The sequence below is a fragment of the Hypanus sabinus genome, unplaced genomic scaffold (assembly GCF_030144855.1).
Source record: "Hypanus sabinus isolate sHypSab1 unplaced genomic scaffold, sHypSab1.hap1 scaffold_339, whole genome shotgun sequence".
Lineage (NCBI taxonomy): Eukaryota > Metazoa > Chordata > Chondrichthyes > Myliobatiformes > Dasyatidae > Hypanus > Hypanus sabinus.
This window is the reverse complement of record NW_026781243.1, coordinates 97,846-106,572: the sequence shown is the minus strand read 5'-3', so window position 1 is coordinate 106,572 and position 8,727 is coordinate 97,846. Positions and strand designations below refer to the sequence as shown.

The 8,727-nt window shown below is 52.1% G+C and overlaps 3 non-coding genes across 3 annotated transcripts; 2 read left to right on the top strand and 1 right to left on the bottom strand.

Annotated features, from left to right (window-relative positions):
• Positions 1–406: 406 nt before the first annotated feature.
• trnae-cuc (transfer RNA glutamic acid (anticodon CUC)) lies at positions 407–478 on the top strand. The gene has a single exon. It is a non-coding gene; the product is annotated as a tRNA-Glu (tRNA).
• A 1,593-nt stretch (positions 479–2,071) lies between these two features.
• trnas-uga (transfer RNA serine (anticodon UGA)) lies at positions 2,072–2,153 on the bottom strand. Its single transcript has one exon. It is a non-coding gene; the product is annotated as a tRNA-Ser (tRNA).
• A 6,236-nt stretch (positions 2,154–8,389) lies between these two features.
• trnav-cac (transfer RNA valine (anticodon CAC)) lies at positions 8,390–8,462 on the top strand. Its single transcript has one exon. It is a non-coding gene; the product is annotated as a tRNA-Val (tRNA).
• The last annotated feature ends 265 nt before the right edge of the window (positions 8,463–8,727 follow it).

Genomic DNA, 8,727 nt, shown 5'->3' with positions numbered 1-8,727 from the left:
GTGCATTCTGAACGTCTGGGTTTCTTTCTTCTACCTCCACCCAGGCGGAGGGTAAGGAACAAGACACCAGATGTATCGGCAACAACGCCACGGGAGTCGGAGGGCAGAGTACTGAATTGCTTCGAGGCGACAGACAGAAACAAAAACGAACCAGGGCTCATAAGAGAATCTGAATGTTACCATCTTTATAAAGACACTGGAGAACGAGTGTTTCCCACTGATTCATTCAGAGTCCAGAGTGTTTCTTAAACTGAAGCATTGGGTGAGCACGCGGTCTGCAAAGTGCTGAGCAGTAGATTCGTGACAATATTTATCATGTTTATTCATTATTATTCATCTTTAGGTTTTGTTTCATATTTTGCTGGTTTTGTAGTAGTCTACTGTTGTAGTCAGAACTTTACCAGTCTCCCTGGTGGTCTAGTGGTTAGGATTCGGCGCTCTCACCGCCGCGGCCCGGGTTCGATTCCCGGTCAGGGAATTAAGATATTGCCTGTTTATTTAATGTGCTTATTTTAAATTATTTTGTGTATTCATTGCTTCCACAAGAACCCGATTCCTGTCTATGCTTACCTGCATCCGCCTGATTCAGCACCATAAAACCACAAAATATACGAGCAGAACATGGCATTGAGAAAAATATCGCAGGTGCAGTCTCAATAAAGATGGAAATAACTGTGCGAGGTCTTACAGACAATAACTTGCAATCGATACAATGTAGGTTTGATCTTCTTCACTCCTCACTGCAACTCAATCCACTCAGAGACGCTGTCTCTCTGTAGAAGAGGGTGACCATACATTTCCCATATTGGACTCTGGTCCTACTCACTCAGTTTGCCGACATCTCCTTGACTCATCTGCACGGGGTCATCACTGCTCAAATCTCAGTGAGTGTTGTCAGGTCCAGCCGGGTTTATTGCCGTGTGCACAGGGACGGTGAGGAACAGGTACAATGAAAGACTTGCAGCATCATTGCAGGCACGAAAAGACAGACAGTACGCAAAACATATATTGTACAATTCTGCGTCATTAACAAAAGATGGATATCAATCTTGTGCCAGTTTCAGCCTTGGAAATGATTCCTCAGGCAAACTGATGCCATAGATTGCGAACTATTATATCCACGGGAGAGCATCCAGGCCCAAGAAAGGCTGTTTATTCCTTTTCTTTAAACAGACAGACAACAGAAAGAAGGGGAGTGTCTAGTCCTTTTCAGCCAGCCTTGGCATTCAATAAGATCTGGCTGGCCCAGACTTTTTTCTCAATCCTCCCTCCCCCCCATACAGCAGTTGCCGGTCAAAAGTCGGCCGGTCACCTCCACCAAATCTTCGACCGTCTCCCCAGGAGAGAGGAGATAAACTTGTGTCGCCGGCCTTTATTTCGACGCCCTGACAGCGCCCCCAGCTTCGATCAGAAGCCTATTGATATTAATGTTATATAATGGGACATTGTACTGAGCTTTGCTCGGTATTGACGGGACTTTAGGGAGGCAGAAGCAGTCAGAGTCTGTGGGAGGGAACAACTCTTGGGTGAAACCCTTTCCGCAACTGGATAACACGTTGGATTGACATCTGCATACACGAATGGGAGCTAGGTAGGTTGCACGTCATTTGACAAGATTTGTTGATATCGGACAATTACACCGCTCACTGACGATTGGCGAGGGTGATTTTGACGGAAGGTCAGCGAACCGATTTGTCTATGGCAATAGGGGGGGGTCGCTCGCTGGACAAAAGAGCAATGGGGACTCTGTACAATGAGGGATATGAAACCGGCGAAAGCTTTTCACGTTCAGAGACCGTGCTGCCCACTTCAGTGAAAGAATGAAGTCCACTTCTTTACACTGACGCTGAAATATCCGTTCTCTGCATTTGATTCTTTTACTTTTACAAGTCGGTAAAGCAGCAAACTACAAAGCGTTTAAGCTGCCCAGAGGGGGATTGATCAGAGTCGTAAGAAAAATGAAATTTGCACAATGAGTGTAAAAATCTATAAATCTGCCAGCTGGTACATAGTCAGGGTGTTACATTTTTATTGGCATTAAGGTTTCTATTCCATTGCGCTGCAGTTTGAGCGCTGCAAACAGGATTCGAACCTGCGCGGCGAATCCCCTTTGGATTTCAAGTCCAACGCCTTAACCACTCGGCCATCGCAGCTCCATCAATGTTCATTGATGAACACTGTAGCACTACAACTGAAGTGATGGTTGTACTTGATTTATTTTCGGTAACGGAAAAAGGTGATTCATCATTCTAATACAAATAGTATAATTCGACAGCTTTGGAATTTGTTTCAACACAGTTACGTCAGAACGTGAGTGTGGAAGGATAACACTGCTGTTAGCATCGTAAATGAAGCAGATTTCCATTGTTGGGGATAAAGGTCAGGATCAGAATCAGGTTTATAACGAAGGACATATGTCAACATTACATTGTTGTTATATATTCTACCCCTCCTGAACCGAATGTTAAAATTGCATTTGCCTTCCGTTACCGCTGACTAAGCCTGGAAGTAAACATTCAGGGAATATTGCACAAGTTCACTCTGCACCTCTGATTTCAGAAAACCTTCCCCGTTTAGAGAATTTTTTATCCTTTCTTCCAAGGTGCACGATGATTTATTTGACAAATCTCCGCCCTTTCTCCTCAACTGTCTTTGATCTTCAATGTGCTTCGAATCTTTGGAGTTATTTAACACATTGAAGTCAGGCTGCCTTTCTTTTATTCTCCTAACTTCCTTCTTTCAGAGTGGAGTGACAGTCATAATTTTCCAGTTATCGGGATCTATTCTCGAATATCAAGTCGTCACTTTTATTGTCATTTCGACCATAACTGCTGGTACAGTACATAGTAAAAATGAGACAACTTTTTGAGGACCATGGTGGTACATAGCACAGTGCAAAAAACTAGAGTGAACGACATAAAAAGCAACACAGAATAGAACTACACGAGACTACAGACCTACCCAGGACAGCATGAAGTACACAAAACAGTACAGGCATTACAATAAATAATAAACAAGACAGTAAGGTCTCTGTCCAGGCTCTGTGTATTGGGGACTCTGATAGCTTGGGGGGAAGAAACTGTTACATCGTCTGGTCGTGAGAGCCCGATTGCTCCGGTATCTTTTTCCCAGACGGCAGGAGGGAGAAAAGTTTGTAGGAGCGGTGCTTGTGGTCCTTCATAATGCTGTTTCTTTTGCGGATGCAGCGTGTCGTGTAAATGTCCGTGATGGCGGGAAGAGAGACCCCGATAATCTTCTCAGCTTACCTCACTGTCCGCTGCAGGGTCTTGCGATCATGAATGGTGCAGGTTCCGAACCAGGCAGTGATGCAGCTGCTCAGGATGCTCTCAATACAACCCCTGTAGAATGCGATTAGATGCGGGTCTGGGAGATGGACTTTCCTCAGCCTTCGCAGAAAGTAGAGACGTTGCTGGGCTTTCTTTGCTATGGAGCTGTTGTGTATATATAATGATACGAGAAGGAGGGCCTACAGAATCTCGTCAGTTACCACTTCCAGAACCCTTGTGTGTAGTCCAACTGGTCCCGATGACATCTAACTTCAGTCCTTTCAGCTCCAAAGGCACCTTCTCCAGGTGATAACATCCACTCTCACTGATGCCCTCTGACACATGTTTCTCGGTGCCATTATGCTGCTGTCTTCCACAGAGCAGCCTGGCGCAAAATATTCATTCAGTTTGTCCCTTTACTTTTTCCCCCATTACTGCTTCTTCAGCGTCATTTTACAGCTTTCTGATACCCACTCTCGCATCCCTTTTATTCTTCATGGTGTTTTCTCTATTATTAGCCATTTAGTTTTTTCCTCTCATCAAATTTTATTTGCGTTCTTCTGTATTTTGAAAGCATCCCAAACCTCCGGCTTCCCACTAATGCTTGCTATATTATAAACCCACATTTTTGTCTTTATTCTGTCATTACTTTCCAGTATTAGCCAATGTTGCCTCATCCTCCATACCGAATATTTATTCTTGTTTGTGATGCATCTATTCTGCGCATTTCCAATTGCCCCTAGAACACCAGCCCTGCTGGATCTGCCGTTAGCCCTGCTGGTTCCCCTTTCTAATCGACTTGACCAGCCCTAGACGGGACGCGAAGCCTAGCGGAACGACCCCGACCCTGGGAATGCACCCGGCGATGGCCTGACCTTGCCGGTCTCCATCGGGTCTCAGGTTCTCCAATGGGGTCACACATCCCGGTTCGCCTGTTACCCCGGGAGTGATCGGACCCTGGTAACGGACCCGGCGATGGCCTGTCCTTGCCGGTCTCCATCGGGTCTCAGGTTCTCCAATGGGGTCACACATCCCGGTTCACCTGCCACCCCGGGAGTGATCGGATCCTGGTAACGGACCCGCCGATCGCCTGTACGTGCCGGTCTCCGTCAGGCCTCAGGTTCTCCAATGGGGTCACACACCCGGTTCACCTGCTACCCCGGGAGTGATCGGACCCTGTTAACGGACCCGGCGATCGCCTGTACGTGCCCGTCTCCGTCAGGCCTCAGATTCTCCAATGGGGGCACACATCCGGTTCACCTGCCACACCGGGAGTGATCGGATCCTGGTAAAGGACACGGCGATCCCCTGTACGTGCCGGTCTCCGTCAGGTCTCAGGTTCTCCAATGGGGGCAGACATCCGGTTCACCTGACACCCCGGGAATGATCGGACCCTGGTAACGGACCCGGCGATCGCCTGTACGTGCCGGTCTCCATCAGGTCTCAGGTTCTCCAATGGGGTCACACACCCGGTTCACCTGCCACCCCGGGAGTGATCGGACCCTGGTAACGGACCCGGCGATCGCCTGTACGTGCCGGTCTCCATCGGGCTTCAGGTTCTCCAATGGGGTCACACATCCCGGTTCACCTGCCACCCCGGGAGTGATCGGACCCTGGTAACGGACCCGGCGATCGCCTGTACGTGCCGGTCTCAATCGGGCCTCAGGTTCTCCACTGGGGGCACACATCCCGGTTCACCTGCCACCCCGGGAGTGATCGGACCCTGGTAACGGACCCGGCGATGGCCTGTCCTTGCCGGTCTCCGTCAGGCCTCAGGTTCTCCAATGGGGTCACACATCCCGGTTCACCTGCCACCCCGGGAGTGATCGGAACCTGGTAACGGACCCGGCGATCGCCTGTACGTGCCCGTCTCCGTCAGGTCTCAGGTTCTCCAATGGGGGCACACATCCCGGTTCACCTGCCACCCCGGGAGTGATTGGACGCTGGTAACGGACCCGGCGATCTCCTGTACGTGCCGGTCTCCATCGGGCCTCAGGTTCTCCAATGGGGACACACATCCCGGTTCACCTGCCACACCGGGAGTGATCGGACCCTGGTAACGGACCCGGCGATCGCCTGTACGTGCCGGTCTCAATCGGGCCTCAGGTTCTCCACTGGGGGCACACATCCCGGTTCACCTGCCACCCCGGGATTGATCGGACCCTGGTAACGGACCCGGCGATCGCCTGTACGTGCCGGTCTCCGTCAGGCCTCAGGTTCTCCAATGGGGTCGCACATCCCGGTTCACCTGCCACCCCGGGAGTGATCGGACCCTGGTAACGGACCCGGCGATCGCCTGTACGTGCCGGTCTCCGTCGGGCCTCAGGTTCTCCAATGGGGGCACACATCCCGGTTCACCTGCCACACCGGGAGTGATCGGACACTGGTAACGGACCCGGCGATCGCCTGTACGTGCCGGTCTCCGTCAGGTCTCAGGTTCTCCAATGGGGTCACACATCCCGGTTCACCTGCCTCCCCGGGAGTGATCGGACCCTGGTAACGGACCCGGCGATCGCCTGTACTTGCCCGTCTCCGTCAGGCCTCAGGTTCTCCAATGGGGTCACACATCCCGGTTAACCTGCCATCCCGGGAGTGTTCGGACCCTGGTAACGGACCCGGCGATCGCCTGTACGTGCCGGTCTCCATCCGGTCTCAGGTTCTCCAATGGGGGCACACATCCCGGTTCACCTGCCACCCCGGGAGTGATCGGATCCTGGTAACGGACCCGGCGATCGCCTGTCCTTGCCGGTCTCCGTCAGGTCTCAGGTTCTCCAATGGGGTCACACATCCCGGTTCACCTGCCACCCCGGGAGTGTTCGGACCCTGGTAACGGACCCGGCGATCGCCTGTACGTGCCGGTCTCCATCGGGCTTCAGGTTCTCCAATGGGGTCACACATCCCGGTTCACCTGCCACACCGGGAGTAATCGGACCCTGCTAACGGACCCGGCGATCGCCTGTACGTGCCGGTCTCCATCAGGCCTCAGGTACTCAAATGGGGTCACACATCCCGGTTCACCTGCCACCCCGGGAGTGATCGGACCCTGGTAACGGACCCTGCGATCGCCCGTACGTGCCGGTCTCCGTCAGGTCTCAGGTTCTCCAATGGGGGCACACACCCGGTTCACCTGCTACCCCGGGAGTGATCGGACCCTGGTAACGGACCCGGCGATCGCCTGTACGTGCCCGTCTCCGTCAGGTCTCAAGTTCTCCAATGGGGGCACACACCCGGTTCACCTGCCACCCCGGGAGTGATCGGACCCTGGTAACGGACCCGGCGATCGCCTGTACGTGCCCGTCTCCGTCAGGTCTCAGGTTCTCCAATGGGGGCACACATCCCGGTTCACCTGACACCCCGGGAGTGATCGGACCCTGGCTCTCCTGAGGAAGCACTTTTGGGTGCCGTCCACGGAGGGGGAACCCATTCCTATGTCTCGGCTTGTTCCATCTGTGCCCGAGGAAAGGACTCTCATCGACGACCCGCGGGTCTTCTTCGTCCTCTACCTGTTCCTGGTCGTCCCTGGTCACACATCGCCCTAGACCTCTTCACCGGTCGACCCCCCCTCCCACGGAAACACAGCTGTCTTCATTGTGGTAGACCGATTCTCCAAGGCGGTGCGCTTTGTGGCCCTCCCTGAACTCCCTTCCTCTAAAGAAACCGTAGATCTTCTCGACCGCCACGTCTTCCGCCTCCAGGAATCCCCGCGGACATCGTCTCCGATCGAGGTCCCCAGTTCATCTCGCAGCTATGGAAGGCCTTCTGTCAGGCCTTAGGTGCATCGGCCAGTCTGTCATCCGGCTTCCACCCCCAGTCGAACGGGCAGACGGAAAGGATCAACCAAGATCTGGAGCCATCACCTCCCGTGGGTTGAGTACGCCCACAACTCTATGGTGAGCTCTGCCATTGGGAGGCTTCCGTTCCAGTGATCCCTTGGGTACCAACACCCGCTGTTCTCCGCGCAAGAAGAACAGATTGCGGTACCGTCGTTTCGGGACCATATTGACCGGTGCCGTAAGATTTGGAAGAAAACACGCTCGGCCCTACTCAGATCAACAAATCGAAATAAGTAAACAGCCAACCGACACCGGACTCCGGCACCGGAAGTACCAACCTGGGCAGAGGGTGTGGCTTTCCTGCAAGGGCATCCCGCTCAAAAGAGAACAGAGGAAATTCGCCCCCCGCTTCCTGGGACCATTCAAGGCTGAAAAGGTTATCAATCCCACAGCGGTCCGCCTGAAATTGCCAAGGTCCATGCGCATTCACCCAACTTTTCATGTGTCTCAGTGAAAGCCAGTCTCCGTCAGCCCCATGTGTCCCCCGGCTGAGACTCCTCCACCTGTCCGTCTCATCGACAACAATCCGGCATACACTGAACGACGACTACTGATGTGCGCCGTCGGGGCAGGTGTCTCCAATACCTGGTGGACTTGGAAAGGTACGGTCCTGTAGAGAGCTCCTGGTTCCCCCGCTCCTTTCCCCGAGAAACTTCCCTCATCCAGGACTCTAATCGGAACCATCCAGACAGGCCTGGAGGATCGCCGGGAGGCTCCTGTTGGCGGGGGGTGGGGGGGGTTCTGTCTAGATCTCTTCTGGCAATCGCCTACCTGGCTATGTTCCTCAGGAATTGTGGCTCAATCACCTCGTTTAGTTCCCAATCATTCCCAGGTTCCAATAACTACGAACACCTGCTTTCCATCAGCTAATGCAGTTTAAAAATCCTGTGACCACAACAAGGAGCTGCCAGATCGTTGGTTGACTCGTGTTTGAGTAACCTCACCCCATGGTTCTTAGGACGATCAGTTCTAAGTCGAGCATCGTTTCTGAATTCTGTACTGAAACCAAGACCCTGGGTAAACACTGCCTTGTCACCCATTCCACGCCCGTGTTCAGCACTTAGGTTCGTTCCACAGCCTCGTCTTTGTAACACTCTACCTATACCCATATTCCAGGGAATAAAGTCCTAAACTATTTAATACGTGTTACTGAAAACGGAAAATAACAGTGGGCAATGTTTTGTTCTTATTGCTGTGCTTCAGAGCAGGGCGGGGAGGGGGTGCCTCGGGTCATTGCTCAAGAGCGCAAAGCACTGAGCGCTTTGCACGGTTTCTGTGGTGTAGTGGTTATCACATTCGCTTCACACGCGAAAGGTCCCCAGTTCAATCCTGGGCAGAAACATTGTTTGGGTTTCATTGCTTCAAATGAACTTGAGATACTACTTTTCAGTTTGTGTTCAAGTTTACTGTCATGGGCATCCAGGTGTAAATATAATGAACATTTGCTTTTCTAGCAGTAGCGCATTGTATTTCAAACCTGGCAAAGGTAACTTAAAGAAAGAAGAATTAATAGAAATTATATATAATTTCCAGGAGAATATAAACGGATTTAAACCTAAGGAGGTTCGTGGATAACGTACACTGCGTAACGGGAGAATTAGCCTTCA